Genomic DNA, 16220 nt, shown 5'->3' with positions numbered 1-16220 from the left:
CAGAATAGTCACTTCCGCACGTAAAGACTGGGCAGTGTCACTTGTCGCTGGAATCGTTTCTATAAAGATGACAAAATACTTTTATTCTTAGGCAGTCACCAACTCATTTTCGATGATAAAAATGTTCTTTCCTCAACTGGTCCGACTTACCATCCTCAAAAAAAACCCCCAACCCTCTCAGACAGCCTACGCAAGAAGCTTTAGAAGAGCCCCACACACGCTCCCCTGCCTTGAGCTCTGCATTTTAGAACCTAACCCTGCTCCTTCTCCATTTCCTGTATCTGCCCTTTACCTCTCTAGCCCGTCACCGCCATTTTCATCTTTCTTGGATTAGAATCACAGCTGCAGAAACTCTCTCCCGCAGCCTCAGTCACCTGGAAGTTTGGCTTCACCTGCCGTCTGACAGCACTGCCCCCCCACACGCCTCCAAGGCCTCTGGCATCTTCCCAACCCAATTCCTGCTCCGCTCCATCCTCTCAAACCAACCAAGCGACCCGCTGGGTCCCCTCGGTGGCATCGCCCCACTCACCTCGCAGCCTCTCTGAAGCAACCCTAGGTCTGTCCATTCCTTCCTACTGGGTCAGGTCCCACGGCTCTCAGAATCTCAAGAGCCCCGGAAACGGGACCATCTCCACAAAGTCTTCCTCAAAGGACACTTGGCTGGCTTTTCTCCCCTTAGTAAGAACAAACTTAGCAGTCGCCTGTAACCAGTAGCTAAGGTGTGTGCTACTGACGTAATAGCTACCAGTTAGTCTACGTCTCAGGCACTGTGTGGTTTTACATGTATTTCAACTGATGGACCGCGGGGTGGGGGTGGGGGGGGACGGACGACCCAGATAAATTATATAATTTGCCAAGTTACTCTCCTAGGATAAACTGGAGCTGATATTCTATAACTCAAATTCTTTTGATCTAAAGCCCATGTTCTTTTCTTTCAGTGCACCACAAACTGAGCAAAGAGCACCCAAATCCAGGTTTTTAAAAGTCCTGACAAACACCTGTGTCAGATCTGTAACTGTCGCCATCACCTATTGACTGCATGTCTATCACAAGCCATACACTGTACTGGGTGCTTTACATAAATAAGTATACTTCATCTTCATCATACTCTAAGAAGTATTAGTGCTCCTTTTTGTAAAGTGAGGCCCAGAAAAATTAAACAACAAACACTCACAGTAAACAGAGAGGTGGGCTATGGAAGGTCCACCCCAGAGCCCAATCTGTACTTCTGGCAGAAGCCTTCCTTGAAATAGCAGCAAGACTCTCACAAACCAGGAAGCATTTTAGAAAGGCATCTTGAAATTTGCTAGAAGTGAGCTGACTGCTCGTACGTGGATATACCTGTGTTCTCTCCGTTAGGTGTGCTTTCTCAGTTAGGGGCACACAGGCTCTTCCTAAGTAGACCAGACACAAAGATTTGCCCACTGACTCGATTTTTCAAATGCTATGTCCCGCTGGCAGACAGGCAGAGGCTAGACTTTTCTCAGTGACTGGCAGGTGTCTCAGTATAGCGAGGCCTTTAGGAGATGTGTGGATGGTGCTGATTTGCTCCCTGGCTTGGGAGCCCAGAAAGCAGCTTAAGGAACCAACTCAGTGAGAATTTGCAAGTCAGTCGTCTTCTAGAGGGAAAGAAACACACGAGGACGCTACAGACCTAAAGGTTTGCTCTCTGAAGGTCAAGACTTGTATCAGTCATACAAGCTATAAAAAATATCCACCTTTACCTATAATCACATACATGCAGGAGAAAAAGTGATGACACGAATTTATAGCCATTAAATTGTCTCAAAAAATTAAGAGATGACATTCCACCAGGTACAAAAAATAACAGAAGCAGCATGAATTACTACAACTCTTTCAAAAAGCAATTTGGTAATACCGTCGTGCGTCGCTTAACGATGGGAATTTGTTCTAGGAAGTGAGTTGTTAGGCGATTTCATCATCGTGCGACTATCACAGAGGCACTTACAACCTAGACGGTCCCACCAACCACACACCTGGACTACATGGGCCAGCACCTGGGCTCCACACCTGTTCAGCATGAGGCTGTACTGACTGAACAGGGGAGACAACTGTAACCAATGGTAAGTATTTGTGCATCTAAAAATGTCTAAACATAGAAAAGGCACCGCACAAGTGTGATATAAGAGATAAAATGTGGTCCACCTGCACAGGGCAGTTCTGAACGGAGCTCACAGGACTGGCAGCTGCCCTGGGTGAGTGAGGATGTGACTGTGGAGGCTTAGGACATACAGGCGCCACTGCAGACTTTATAAACACCGTCCACAGGCCCGCCCCCCGCTTCCCCACAGGGTCAGGAATAGAACACAGAAGCTGTCAGTGCTGCTCTATGAGTGGGGATGTGCTGGCCTGACGGGCAGTATCGCGGAGAGACGCGCTGGCGAAGGCCTAGCTCACCATGACAGCGACGTCGGGAGGGAGTGGAAGGCGGGCTGCGGGTCAGCAGGGAGTAAGAAGTCAGGATGGACACAGGAACACGGGCACTGGCACGGCGATGCGGCTCGGGCTGCTGCGTGTTGGAGCAGTGGTCACATTGGGAACCTTGTGGCAGTCATTAAAAAAGGGGGTGTCTGTTCAACACACAGAGGGTGGAGAGCGGAAGACTCAGTATTTTGACTTTAATACTTGTTTTTGGTTCCAGCTGGCACAAAGGGCTCTCTCTGGCATCCAATCGGAAGAAATAAAATGTATCTATGCTTGACATCATTATTACAACCTGGAAATATGTCCCAAGTACAGGGACAGGCTGGCTGCACACTGCCACCACAGGCTCTGCCGGAAGCGGCCGTGGCACTTAAGGCTGCTTAGGGCAGCCCCTGAGGACCTGCGTCCCTGTGCAGGTTCTCGGGTCCGTGGCAAAGAATTTACAGCAATGAACTCTGAAGACCCTCAAGCTAGGTGTGGGAGGGCTGTGGCGCCCTCTGAACATGCAGCCCGGGGTGGGGTGGGTGACACAGGTCGGGCTGACTGATCGGAACGTAATGTGTGCACTCAACACTGAGGTGCTGTGATGACAGGGCACCCACCGCCCTGCCCCACAGACCTGGCTCCCATCCGAGAAAAGAAACTTCCCTTCCGCGGTTTTGTAGGGACCAACAGCGTACATGCGGTTCGTTGTTGACTCAGAGAAAACATCACTATGTGGTGCGTGATGGTAAAAATATTAGTACCTTTTGACCTACTAAGTCTATTTACTAGATTTCTATCCTAGGTGACTCTCAAAACAAACAACCAAAGATCAAAGTACAAACATATTAACTCCAGAGATATCAATAAGAAAAGGCCGGCAAGAATCTAATTCTTTATAATTTGAAAATGATTAAGCAAATTATGTATGTTTGCTCAACAAAATAGTACCCATTAAAAATCTTATTATGAAGATTCTACACCATGGGAAATACTTATTATGTATAGTTAGATAAAGAAAGTTGCATATACCAACTCAATACCATGTTCCCCTGAGAATAAGACCTAACCGGAAAATAAACCGTAGCATGATTTTTCAGGATGCTCGTAATATAAAATAAACCCTACTGTGTCTGTTGGAGCAAAAATTAATATAAGACCCGGTCTTATTTTCAGGGAAATTTTATATTATGAGCATCCTGAAAAATCATGCTACGGTTTATTTTCCGGTTAGGTCTTATTTTCGGGGAAACACGGTACTTAATGTTTTCATTTGTTTTACGTAAATTATACCTTAATAAAGTTGATTTAAACCAAAGGAAGGAAGAAAGAGAGGGAGGGAGGGGGCGGGGGGGGGAGAGAGAGAGAGAGAGAGAGAGAGAGAGAGAGAGAGAGAGAGAGAGAGAGAGAGAGAGAGAGAAAGAAAGGGAACTCATACCTGTGCTACGCCTACAACTGTCTAGAAATCAGACATTCATTTAGTCCAGGCCAAAGAGAACGATATGGAAAAATGAAAACGTTTTAACTTTTCAGAGTGGCAGGATTGTGGACACATTTTCTTCCTTTGCATTTCTACTTACATTAATGCTATGTAGAAAAGAATCACTTTGAAATTTCATTAACCTCATTGAAAAGATACCCCTCACACTATCTCATATCTTGGCTCGATCTGCTCCTACGGACTGCAAAGCACTTCCCTGCCCAAGGGGAAGGAGGGAGGCACTTGCCAGGCAGAATCTCTGCTCCAGGAAACCTGGCACCAACACCACATATGCAGTGTGGTGCCTGAGTGTGCACACAGAAATCACCGCCTCTGAGCTATTTTTCAGAATCAGGCCTAAAAACAGCTGAATTCCACCCCACAGAGGGCAAGCCTATTTTTAGACATAATCTCAAACAGCCAGGAGGCTGCAGCACCCTATTAACTGCTTCCGTAGCTGCAGGGAAATGCCACAAATCAGTTCCTGGTCAGGCCAGGGAGCTGGGGTGGGGAGGTGGGGGGGTGGGAGGGTGGGGGGGTGGGGGGTGGGCCCCCTCCACTCAGTGGCTACCTAATAGTCACAGGGACATCCCGAGAGCAATTCAGATGACCACATATGTGGCAAGACGGCCAACAGTTCTTGGAAAGGGGGCAAGAGAAGGATGGGGGTGCCCGTGAGGCTAAGTCTGGGGCCAGCTGGGACTCCCTGCGGGTTTTCCCGAACTGTGGAGCCTGAGCTTTTAAGATGTTATTGAATTTTTTTTGCCTTTAAAGGTTTTGTGAGTGCATAATTTCTAAACCTTCACAGACAAAAATCACAAAAAGCAATTACTGTTGCCACTTACAGGCAAAAAAATGTTTCATTTCATAATAGCAAAAAATTAAAAAGATACCAGAGGACTAATCCAAAGTAGATAGAATTGGACAAAAGCTACATGATGAAAATTAGAAACTTCACTGAAGGACCAAAAAAGAAGAGCTCAAAACAAAAACAAACAAGCCAGAAGGACAACGTATCTAGACAAGAAGACCCAGCATCATTCCCGAGGCCCACAGATCAGTTTACAGAACTAAGAGCTCCAGTTAAAAATCACAATACGGTATTAAAACCACCTGAAATAATTTCAAACGTACAGAGAAATACAGGGAATGTCCGACGCTCACATACCCACCTTCGATAAGATTCCTCAGCTGGTGTTTCACATCCTTTGCTCTATGACTTACACGCATTCTCATTCTCTCTCTCTCTGTCTCTCTCCAACCCCCCTCCCTCCATTAGCTTTTCCCTGACCTCTGGAGAGCAGGCTGAAGACCTGAAGCTCTGTCACCCCCTACAGATTCTGGTATATATTTCCCAAAACAAGGACACTCTTCTATAACAAGCATACAACCCCCCATATCAGGAAGTCAACCTTCATACCACACCACCAATGCAATCCACAGGCTCCATCCAAATTGGGTGAACTGTCCAACAATGTTTCTTTGTCCTTTCTGGCCCAGAATCCCAACCAGGAAAACAGGCTGTCATGTCTTGCTAATGTCTTGTCAATCTGGAATAGTCCTCAGTGTTCCCCCGACGTCCAGGTTCCTGACAGCACTGCCCTTTGCTTCTGTAGGATGGCCCTCAACCTGTATGTCCAGACTCGGGGCCCGCTTTCTTGGCAGCAACACCAGAGATGGGAGTTGCGCCCCTTCCAGCGCGTCATGTCAGGAGGGACGGGTGGCGAGCCACCCCTCCGAGGTGCTGGTAGCCCCATCCACCTGGACAAGCCCATCTCTGCCAGGTTTCTCCACTGTAGAGTCACCACTGTCCTCTGTAACCGGCATCTTGCTGGGAGAACTCCTGAGATTACACCGATATCCTGTTCTTTGCCAAGCACCCACCCGATGACTGCCACGTGTATGAACCACCTGTGTGAGGGCTGCCAAATGGTGACTATCCATCATTAGCAGGCACCGCTGTCCCTCCTCACCTATTTATCTATTCAACTGTCCCCGATTTGGCCAGTGGAAACCTCTTCAAACTGGCTCCCGTGCCCTTTGACATGTTCCACTCTTTGAGCATTCCCTCACTTCCTGGCACACGATGTACCAGGCTCATCTCGTGTATTTGCCCGCCCCAATCCGCAGAACCAGCATTTCTCCAAGGACACCCAATTCCTTTTAGTGGAGGGAAGTATTTGGAAACACAGATCTGGGTGCTAGGGCTGTGCGTTGCTCCTGTCTTCTAGCTAGAAAATCACCTCCGCACACAAACACCCGCGCCTGTAACTACAGGTGTGGTGTCTACAGTGTATCTACGTTAAAGAACCCCGAGTTCATACCTCCAAGTCCAACCCACACCCTCAGGGTTCTCGCTAACCTTCCATCTTTGTAATTCCTTCCTGAGACAGTAACCCGCTCCCGTTATCTTCAATAGACACTTACACACTCGCTGAATCATCTTACTTCCTTCGCGCACTGGAACCATCTCCCAAACTCTACAGCCTCATCCTCCACCCCTAAGCCACGGGGCTCCCCACTGCCTCTTTGGGGTGCCCTCCCATTACGTTTGCATAAATGAATTCTAACAGTCATCTAAAGAAAATGCGCAAAGCTAGTCAAGAAAATGGGAAGCTATAAAAAACAAAATCAGGAGACATTTGCCTTTCCGTGTATTGTAACTTTTTCTCAATTATAATTAAAATAAATGAGAGGCTGTTGGTATAACAGCTACCTTTCTGGGAGAAAAATAATTGTGCTAGATCCCATCTCGCAATATCCATAAAAATAAACTCCAGGTGAATTAAAAAGCTACACATCATACACACACACAAAAGCAGACATGGCAGTTTTAGAAGACAGCACTAATAATCCTAGGGAACCACACTAATGTTCAATTTTGAGTTTCCAAATTCCATCCCTCACTAAATGGAACCTGGGCTTCCTGGGAAAATGGCTGATTTTCCAAGGGGCAGGCAAAGTACAGGTGTGGGCCTGCAATGCTCTTCTGTGCCGGAAAGCCAGCATATGCTGTCAGCCGAGAGGGGACATGTCAAACCAGCCTGAGAGGGTACTTCAGATTTTATAGGACCTACCTTTTTCTTCTTTTATTTACTGTATTAGGTAAATTAACAATGGAAGTTTTCCAAATTAGCTCTCCAGCTCCATATGTATAAACAGATACATTTTAGAAAGAATATACAGTAGCCCCGCCCCCCCTTATCCACAGGGCATATGTTCCAAGACCCCAGTGGATGCCTGAAACCTCGGATAGCACCAAACCCTGTACATACTACGTTTTTCCTATACATACGTACCTACGTACCTAAAATAGTTTAATTTATAAATGAGGCACAGTAAGAGATTAGTGACAGTAACTACAATAGAACAATTATAAGTGTACTGTAACAAAAGTCATGAGAATGTGGTCTCTCTCTCAAGGTATCTTACTGCAGTGTTCTCACCTTCTCACCTGAAGGAAGCACTTCACTGCTTCTCTTTGGCGTCTCCGAACTGCCAGCATCACTGCTCTAGAGCTTTGGGGCCTTTATGAAGTAAAATAAGGGTGACCTGAACACAAGCAGAGCGACACTGACAGTCGATCTGACCATGGAGACGGCTACTGACTAACAGGCGAGGAGTGTGTGGGGGGATACGCTGGACAAAGGGGTGATTCACGTCCCAGGCGGGACGGCTTCAGATGGCGGGAAATTTCATCACGCTGCTCTGAACGGTGTTCAATTTCAAACTTATGGAACTTCTGCTGCCCGAATGTGCTTCAGACCCCCCGGTCTCTGCCCACGAATGCCCACCTGCACCACTGAATAGCCCAGACTCTTCTGTCAAGACCTGCTCCAATGCCTCTGCTTTGGGAGGCTTCTCCCAGTGAGTCAATCACCCTGTCTCTGTCCTCCCAGCTCCTGGCAGCACCCAGCAGTGGGAAAGGCGGGAAGGGACCCGGAACCCACAGTCAGGTTCCGAACTGCGTTTTGCAGTTTCTGCTCGTGCCACCTTGAGCAAATGACTTCTTTGCACCGAGTTTTCCCAACTGTAGAAATGCCCCTGGAGTTTGCCCTTGGCAGGGCGAATGGATACATTGTACTCTTCTGCCAAGGCTTCTCCTCACACTGGAAGCAAGCTCCATCTGACAAACTGCAAAACAATGAGTATCCTTTCCAGAAAATGGCTGGAAAGGATACATACCAAAACATAACCGTGTTTCCCGAAAATAAGACCTAGCCGGACAATCGGCTCTCATGCCTCCTTTGGAGCAAAAATTAATATAAGACCTGGTATTATATTATATTATATTATATTACCTGGTATTATACTATACTATATTATATTACATTATACCCGGGTCTTATATTAATTTTTGCTCCAAAAGACGCATTAGAGCTGACTGTCCGGCTAGGTCTTATTTTGGGGGAAACACGGTTAACTAGGGGATGATTTTTTTTACTTGTTTGACTTAAGACTACACGCATGTGTTACTTACATGAAAGTTTTTAAAGCTTCTTCTGAGCTGCCATCTGCGGTGGAACCACCACCCAGATGCAGATTTTCGTGAAAACCCTTACTGGGAAGAACCATCACTCTGGAGGCTGAACCCTTGGATACAATAGAAAATGTAAAGGCCAAGATCCGGGATAAAGAAGGAATTCCTCCTGCTCAGCAAAGGCTGAGCTTTGCTGGCAAGCAACTGGAAGGTGGACGTACTTTGGTTACAACATTCCAAAGGAGTCCACTTTCGTCTTGTGCTGAGACTTCGTGAGGATGCTAAGAAAAAGGAAGAAGTCTTCCACCACTCCCAAGAAGAATAAGCACAGACAAGGAAGCTTAAGGTATAAGATTTCAGGATGAGAACGGCAAAACCAGCTGCCTTTGTCGGGAGTGCCCCTTCGATGAATGTGGTGCTGGAGTTTTTAGGACCAGCCCCTTTGACAGACATTACTGTGGCAAATATTGTCTGACCTACTGCTTCGACAAACCAGAAGACAAGGAATTGTACATGGGTTAATAAAAGACATGAACTAACACTAAAAAAAGTTTTAAAGAAAAACGAAGTAAGGTTGTAAACAGCCCCTAACAGAAGAGTTTGGCACACAGCAGCTACAAGAAATGGAGCTACGAGGGTGAGGAGGGTGGAGAGGACCAGAGTGAGGATTCAGGTAAACACCTAAAAAGCAAAAAGAAGGAATAAGGAAGGTCTCTGCCCTCAAGGCGCCCATGACTAACAGGGGACACATTTATGTCCATTTGAACAAATAGTGCATTCCAGGTACTGCTTTTAGGTTCTGGGGAGACAGCCATGAATGAGGCTGAAACTCCATGAAAATGGCTTTCAGACAAAACAATGAACAAATAAACATAGGCCAGGGACTAAGAAAAGCTCAGGGAGAAATAAGGGAGGCTAAGGGGACAGAGAGAAGGGCGGGATTTAAACAAGGTGGTGGAGGCCAGCTTCCTTGAGGAGGTGACGTGTGAGCAGAGACTCCAACGAGATGAGGGCCCAGAGCGCAACGACCTGTGCAAAGGCCAGAGGCAGGAGTGAGCTTGGTGAGAGGGACAAGGCGCCGACGTGGCAAAGGCAGGTGCAGGGAGAGCAGAGGGACAAGCAGCCAGGGAAAGGGGCCCTGAGTACACGGGACCCCCCCACGCACACTGTGGGGTCCACAGGCCAGCAGCACTGCCGTCTGGGGGCCTGCGGGAGAGGCAGCGTCCGCACGTTAACGAGCTTACCCGGGAGCTGCACACACAGCAGTCTCAGAAGTACTAAAATGAAGGACCTGGTAAGTAAGCCACGTAAGAATTTTGGATTTTATTAGAAGGCTTTGGCGGGTTTTGAGCTAGAGAGTGACACACTCTGGTTTCAATTCTCAGAGGGCCACTCTGGCTGTTTGGTGGAAAACAGACTTCGGGAGGGGCCGGGGCAGAAGCAGGGAGTTCGTTAAGAAGCTATTTTGGCCGTCTGGGTAAGGGATGCTGGCCGCACAGACGAATGTGGTGTTGATGGAGGTAGTGATACGCGGTCAAGTAAAGGGCGGATGTTGAAGTTAGAGCCGACGGAAATTGCTAATGGATCCGAAGTGGATGTGAGGGACACAACAATGACAAGCAGCAGCCGCAGCAGCTGAGCGGCAGCCGCTGCTCTGTGCCCTTTCCAGGTAAAAACTCCTCCGATCTACACAACAGGCCCATGAGGCGGGCGGGTGCAGCCGACAACCCCGCTGTATTAAAATAAAGGCAATGAGGCAGGAAAGGGGTCAGTAACTAAGTGCCCAAGGCCTCAAAGCTCGTCGCTGGCAGCAACAGGTCTGAGCACAGGCAGCGGGTGTGGGAGCCCGTGCCCCAGCAGTGCCCCACTGAGCAACTGTGACAACGCACCCCTCGTGGAGAGGGACGAGGCGGGGAGTGGGGCAGGCTGAAGGGATGGAACGGCGGTGTGCCGCTGGACTCGGTAACTCGGAGATTCCTAGCGGACATCCAAGTGGAGATGCCAGGTGGAGGGCTGGCATGTCTGGAGCTCAGGGGCAAGGTGGGGATGGAGATGTAAATGGGAAGGTCATCAGCAGAAACAGTATTTAAAGCCAAAGGAGGGGATGAGATCACACAGAGCAGTTTTTCAAACTGAAGGTTGCGAAATCAATTTAGTGGGTCATGAACAGCACTTCAAAAAAATGAACTAGAACAGAATGGAAAATAACAGAGTCCATGGCTCAGAGTAAGAGGAAGTATAAGAACTGTTCTGTGAAGCTCTGTTTCAGTTGTGAGTGTCTATGTGCATGAGCGAGTGGTGTGTGTGTGTGTGTGTGTGTGTGTGTGTGTGTGTGTACCAGGTTGGCATCTGGTTTGGTCAAAAGAAAAGGTTTAAAGCCACTGGTCCAGGGCCTATGCGTGGGATCGACCCCTAAATCACTCCAACATTAGAGGCTGGGAAGGAGGGCCAGAAGCCAGAAAAGGAGAGTAAGGGAAGAAACAGCCAGTGAGAAAGGAGGAAAAGCTATGTGGGCTCCCAGAACCACGTGTGACATGCTGGCCACCCAATGTGCTGGGGAGGGTTGTGTGCTGTGACCCCAAACGGGTGTACAAAATAATTATGGGATGGAGAGGTAAGCACACAGTGCTGTGGGAGCACAGGAGAGGGTGACTGTTTACGGCCTGGTGGCTGAGAGTAGAAGAGAGAGAAGGAGATGAGGATTTTTAGACCCCGAGTTTGAGAGGCCAGCAGGATATCCAGTCTATCATTTCCATAAGCAGCAAATATCCTTCACCAGGCCTGAGCCTAGAGGGGTGACGAAGACACCGTTCTGCTCTGAAAGAGAAGACAGACGACAAGGCGAAGTCAGGGCCACGGAGGGCGCTAAGAGGGGAGGCCAGGGCACGGGCATCTTCCTTTCCGACCATCTCTCACTCCTGGCCAAGCCACGGCCACGCTCCGTGCAGGCCGTGCCCTCAGTGCCTGTCCTCCGGCCTCCTGACTTGCGCTTTGCCCCTCAGAAATGTTCCCAAATCTCCATCATTCCTCAAGGCCCACCTTACATCAGGAGACGCTCAGCTCAGTGATCTCGCCTTCCCCGCACAGACACCGCATCTGTCCACACAGCACTACCGGCTGCCTGGACCCTGCTGTCCTTACTTCCCCACTTCATGTGAGCGCCCCCGCTCCCCACCGAGGACCCGCACCGTCGAAGGCGTGTAACAGGTGTCTGACACGTGCACGGCGCTCTAACAGCCAAGCAAATACTCGCTTCCCCCCTACAAGACTTCCCTCGAATCCAAGATTCAGCACTGTTACTGAAACAGATCCGACCAGATTCTTAGGATAACACGCAGCCCAGTCGCGTCTTGCAGGCAAGCCACACAGCCTTCCTTTCCCTGCTTCCCAAACGCCCTAGAGCTGGAACAATGGCAGTCAAAACAAAGGGAGAAAACAAAAATGTACAGAGATGAAATTAAAGGGAGACTTTCACCAAACTGTTGACAATAGCTGTCTTTGGGGGTGGAGCTGCAAGGGACAGTCACCCTCCAGGAACAGGTTTCATGAACGTAACTTTAAAACAAGAAATAAAATTTCATAATGGTAGCTATTTTTACTGAGCGCTTACAGTGCACGCCAGGCAATACAGTCCCATTGAATCTTAACCAGTCTATGATGTAGTTAGTTATTGGCCATTCTGCAGATGGGGAAACTGAGTTTCAGAAAGTTTAAGTCACCCTCAGGAGGTTACACAGCTGGTCAGCAAAGAAGGAAAGCTCGGACTTAAACCCAGGTCCAACAAAGAATGTGCCCTTAACCTCTCCTGTTCCTATCTGAGCCCTGCTCTGTGTGTTGCCCAGTGCCCGGGCATATACCGTTGGCAGCCTTTCCTTTGTCCCAGCTGCTCCTTCTGCCCGAGGAATATTCACCTGCTGACACACCACTCACCTGTCAAGTCGAGTGCAAACCCTGCCTCCCCGCTGACCCTCGTGAGCACACCACGGCCGGCATTATCTGAGTTACGTCCCCCTCTGTTTCCCCCACAGCTTGGCACTTTGTCCTCTGCCAGGCACACAGCAAGTATTCAAATGCTGGGGGAATTAAGTTGACATTATAAATTCTCCTTCTGACAAAAGCACAGATAACAGATGGAGACCCAAAGTTTCCATCTGGGAAGGAACTGAATCCCGAGAACGGGTCCCTGTAACGACCCCCACTCCCACCCCCCTCCCTGCTGGGAGCCTCACTTCTCACTGAGGCCTAAGGAGGCAGGTGATCTGCACCTCAGCCTCCAAGTAGCGGAACATAATCCATCACCACTTCTGATGAATAAAATTACTTACTATTCAAAAATGTAAATAATGTTAATCAAAAGGTCTTCTTTAAAGTATTTTGAAAATTAGCTACCTTTTGGAAGAAAGCACGTATTAAGTTCAGCACAAAGAAATGTAAAAATATTAAAAGATACATGTACATGACCATGGAGACACCTGAGCCCGTGAACCAGACATGCTTCAAATGCAAAAAGCTCCTCTTAACACCACCTGACCACACCTGGATTTACGACTAGAAGTGGAGTCCAAACAACACACTGTAAACAAAAGCAGGGCCCCAACAGTCCGAGAAAGGAGACATAGGATGGGACACACCGATTTGGACATGTCCTTGGCCTTCTTGGGCAAAGCAATGAGAGACGCAGGCAACCAAAGCATTAAGATTTGATTTTATTGGAGGCGCCAACACCATAGGTCAACCTGTCAGATGAAGCAAAAGGCAGAACTGAGTTCTAACGGGTGCAGTCCACTCCAGATAAAAGCCAATGGACCTTTTTACAGTTTATGGGGTCCTCTCCATATGGCTGGGGATGCAAGCACGGGAGGAATATTTTCTGGATGATTAATTCCTGCGAAAGAGCACAGGCGTTAGGACAGAGGGTGAGCCGACATTCTACATTTTGCACTGTTGCCTCAAACTCACCACAACTCCAAAATACTGAGAAACAAGGTGTCAGTTCTTGCTAAATGCATCTATAAGCTAAGCTCCTTCTAAAGATTACTGAGCTTCTCACTAAAAACAAATAGAAAAACAGAAGACAAACCAAAACAAAAAAAAAAACCCTATGAAAATCCGACCTCTATAAACAGCTCAAAGGATTGGTTCAAACACATTACAAACGTAAAAACTAACCAACTCAGAACTAAAGACAAAGGCTCATCTCTAAGTCTCCAGGAAGAGCCTCAAAATTAATTTGAGGTTGGAAGATTCTGAAGAAATAAAAAGGCACATCATTTCAGTGGCATCAGATCTTTGTGAATATCTTGAGCTCTAGACAGTATTCTGGGTTCTCATTTCATTTCAAAAAGGAAAAAAAAGGGCAATCCATAATCACAAGGAGGGTGCCAAGTACACATACACAGGCACTGAGAGATAAAAGGACCTCCTGATAACCGTGGGCGGTCTGAGGAGCAAAAACCACAACCCTCCCTGGATGAGGGTATTAGAGGGAAGACAGGACTGGGCGCCAGTCGGCACACACGCCGCTCCGCTCTAGGACAGCGAGCGCTTCAGCACTGCTTTCTTACCCAGAGTCAGACGAAATGTCCTGAAGAAACAGACCAAGGAAAACATGTTTAAGAAAAGAAAAAAAAGAGCCCCTGGAATAGCATTTAATTTTAGCAGCAAAATGAGCACGAACACAGCTTTACTTCGGCAAGGGACAATTGCTCCCGCTATTAAACTCATTTTCCATGGATTCTCCTGGGTGATGCATTGGAAAACACACTATATTTAGAATCAGGAAACCTATATTTAAATACTTTCTAGTTTTGCCACTTTCCTCATTTGCAGAATGGAGTTCAGCTAACCTTGCTGCCTCCCAGGAATGTTCCACAATAAACCTGTACACTGCCAAGTACTGCGCAAATTAAAACGATCATTATTACTATTGCCTTCCTCTCTCACTTTCGCAGGTCAAAGTCTGAACACAATGACAAAACAGGCAAAAGGCAAGCAACAAGGGAAAAAACTGGAAGAGGGGTCAGCCGTCAATCAATTGATCAAATGAAACACTACAAAAGAAAGCTGAACAAATGAAATAACTAACGACTATGACTGACAGAAAGCCACTCTGTGACCATTCATCTCTACGCCATTCCATTCGCTAATTAAGAAAGCTCGCACATCCTACGATGTACAGTCCATTCATAAAAATCACAGCAGGGTTAAATCCTCATCAGCCCTCCTACTTCAGAATCAAAATGCCAAAGTAGGACATTGTTACTCTATAGGCAAAAGCCTCAAAACCAATCTCCACTCTCCCCACGGAAGGGCCGCTGCAGACCCACTCGGAGGCAGTTGCTCTCTGGAGAGCAGGAATGTGTCTGCCTTCCCTGACCTACTGGCATGAAATTAGTAAACACCAACCTCAGTCATTCTGAAATAAGGCCGCAGAGGACAGGTGGCTGATGGGAAGGCATCAGCATTTGCAATCCCAAATTTTGAAAATAAAAGCCAAATGGATATAAACATTTCCTGAAAATCAGCTATTTCCAAATTTTCTGGATGGTTATAATAATAGCTAAAATTTATCTAGTGATTATTATGAGTCAGGCAACATTCTGAAAGCTTTAGTTATTAACTAATTTAATCAGCACAATCACAGGTAAGGACGATTACTATTTCCTTTTTTTTTTTACATTTTTCTTTAAAATTGGGGAGTATTGGGGAACAGTGTGGTTTTCCAGGACGCATCAACTCCAAGTCAAGTCGTTTTCTTTTTTTTCAATCTAGTTGCGGAGGGCGCAGCTCACTGGCCCATGTGGGACCCGAACCAGTGACCTTGGTGTTATGAGCTCTGCGCTCTAACCAACAGAGCCAGCTGGCCACCCTATTTCCATTTTTTTTTTTTTTAGACAAGAAAGCAGAGGCACGCAATAGTTATTTGCTTAAGGTCACACGGCTCAGAAGCGGCAGAGCTGGGTTCAGAACTCAGGCAGCAGGTCTGGAATCCATGCTCCAGACACAGATTCTTGGAGGATCCTCCAGCAAACGCTGCACGGCTGACCTGACCCTTATACTCACTGTCACACGGAGATGTACACGAGACGAGAGTGTAGTGTCTCTCACCTTATGGTCACTTGTTTCAAGGTGAACGTTAGAATACCAGGAGCCCATGAAAATAAGGCCTCCCCTTTTGCGTCCAATAACAATGCACTAAATAATTTCACAAAGACAAACGGGATGAAACACACACACACCTCTTTTTTAAAGTAACCAAAAGCTAAAAGCAGAGTGAGGAATTACCAAGTCAATACCCTGGAAAGAAGGGAAACCCCATGAGGTGAGACCTGGAGCAACTGCTGGGCCGCCAGAGCTGGTCAAGAGGCCCGTGGTGGTGTTTGCCCCTTCGAGGGCCCTGCCTGGAAGACACTCGGTAAGCTGCCCCCACCAAAGCAGCGGGCTGGGGCCCCAATTGGCTGCGTCCCAGCAGTAAGAGTGAACTGGAAGTAAATCAGCCTCCCATGGACTCGGGTTCGAATCACCTGGTTAGTCCAGGAAATCTCAAACTCTCAACTTGGAGTAAAGTGATCCTGGTTTGCTAGTGCCCCCAAGCACCTGGAAAAAGGCAAAGAAAATCCTCCTTGGGAAAAGGCATCAAGCCTCTAATTATTTCTATAAATAATATATAATATTTCAAGTATCATTTCCGGGACATAAACATACAAAAAGACAAAACACCGTAAGAACCATCATAAACAGTCACAGACTCCAAACAGAATTGAGAGAAGATTGTAAAACAACTATATTTACTCTGTTTTAGGAAATAAAAACCAGCTTGAAAAATTTAGCAGG

The 16220-nt window shown here is 47.3% G+C and overlaps 1 protein-coding gene and 1 pseudogene across 3 annotated transcripts in view; one reads left to right on the top strand and one right to left on the bottom strand.

Moving 5' to 3' along the window:
* TCF20 (transcription factor 20) overlaps nucleotides 1–16220 on the bottom strand; it is a 92998-nt gene that overhangs the window by 53970 nt on the left and 22808 nt on the right. The window lies entirely within an intron of this gene.
* LOC117028296 (ubiquitin-40S ribosomal protein S27a-like) lies at nucleotides 8444–8909 on the top strand (annotated as a pseudogene).

Source organism: Rhinolophus ferrumequinum, chromosome 10 (assembly GCF_004115265.2).
Source record: "Rhinolophus ferrumequinum isolate MPI-CBG mRhiFer1 chromosome 10, mRhiFer1_v1.p, whole genome shotgun sequence".
NCBI classification, from domain to species: domain Eukaryota; kingdom Metazoa; phylum Chordata; class Mammalia; order Chiroptera; family Rhinolophidae; genus Rhinolophus; species Rhinolophus ferrumequinum.
This window is presented reverse-complemented; position numbering and strand designations above follow the sequence as displayed.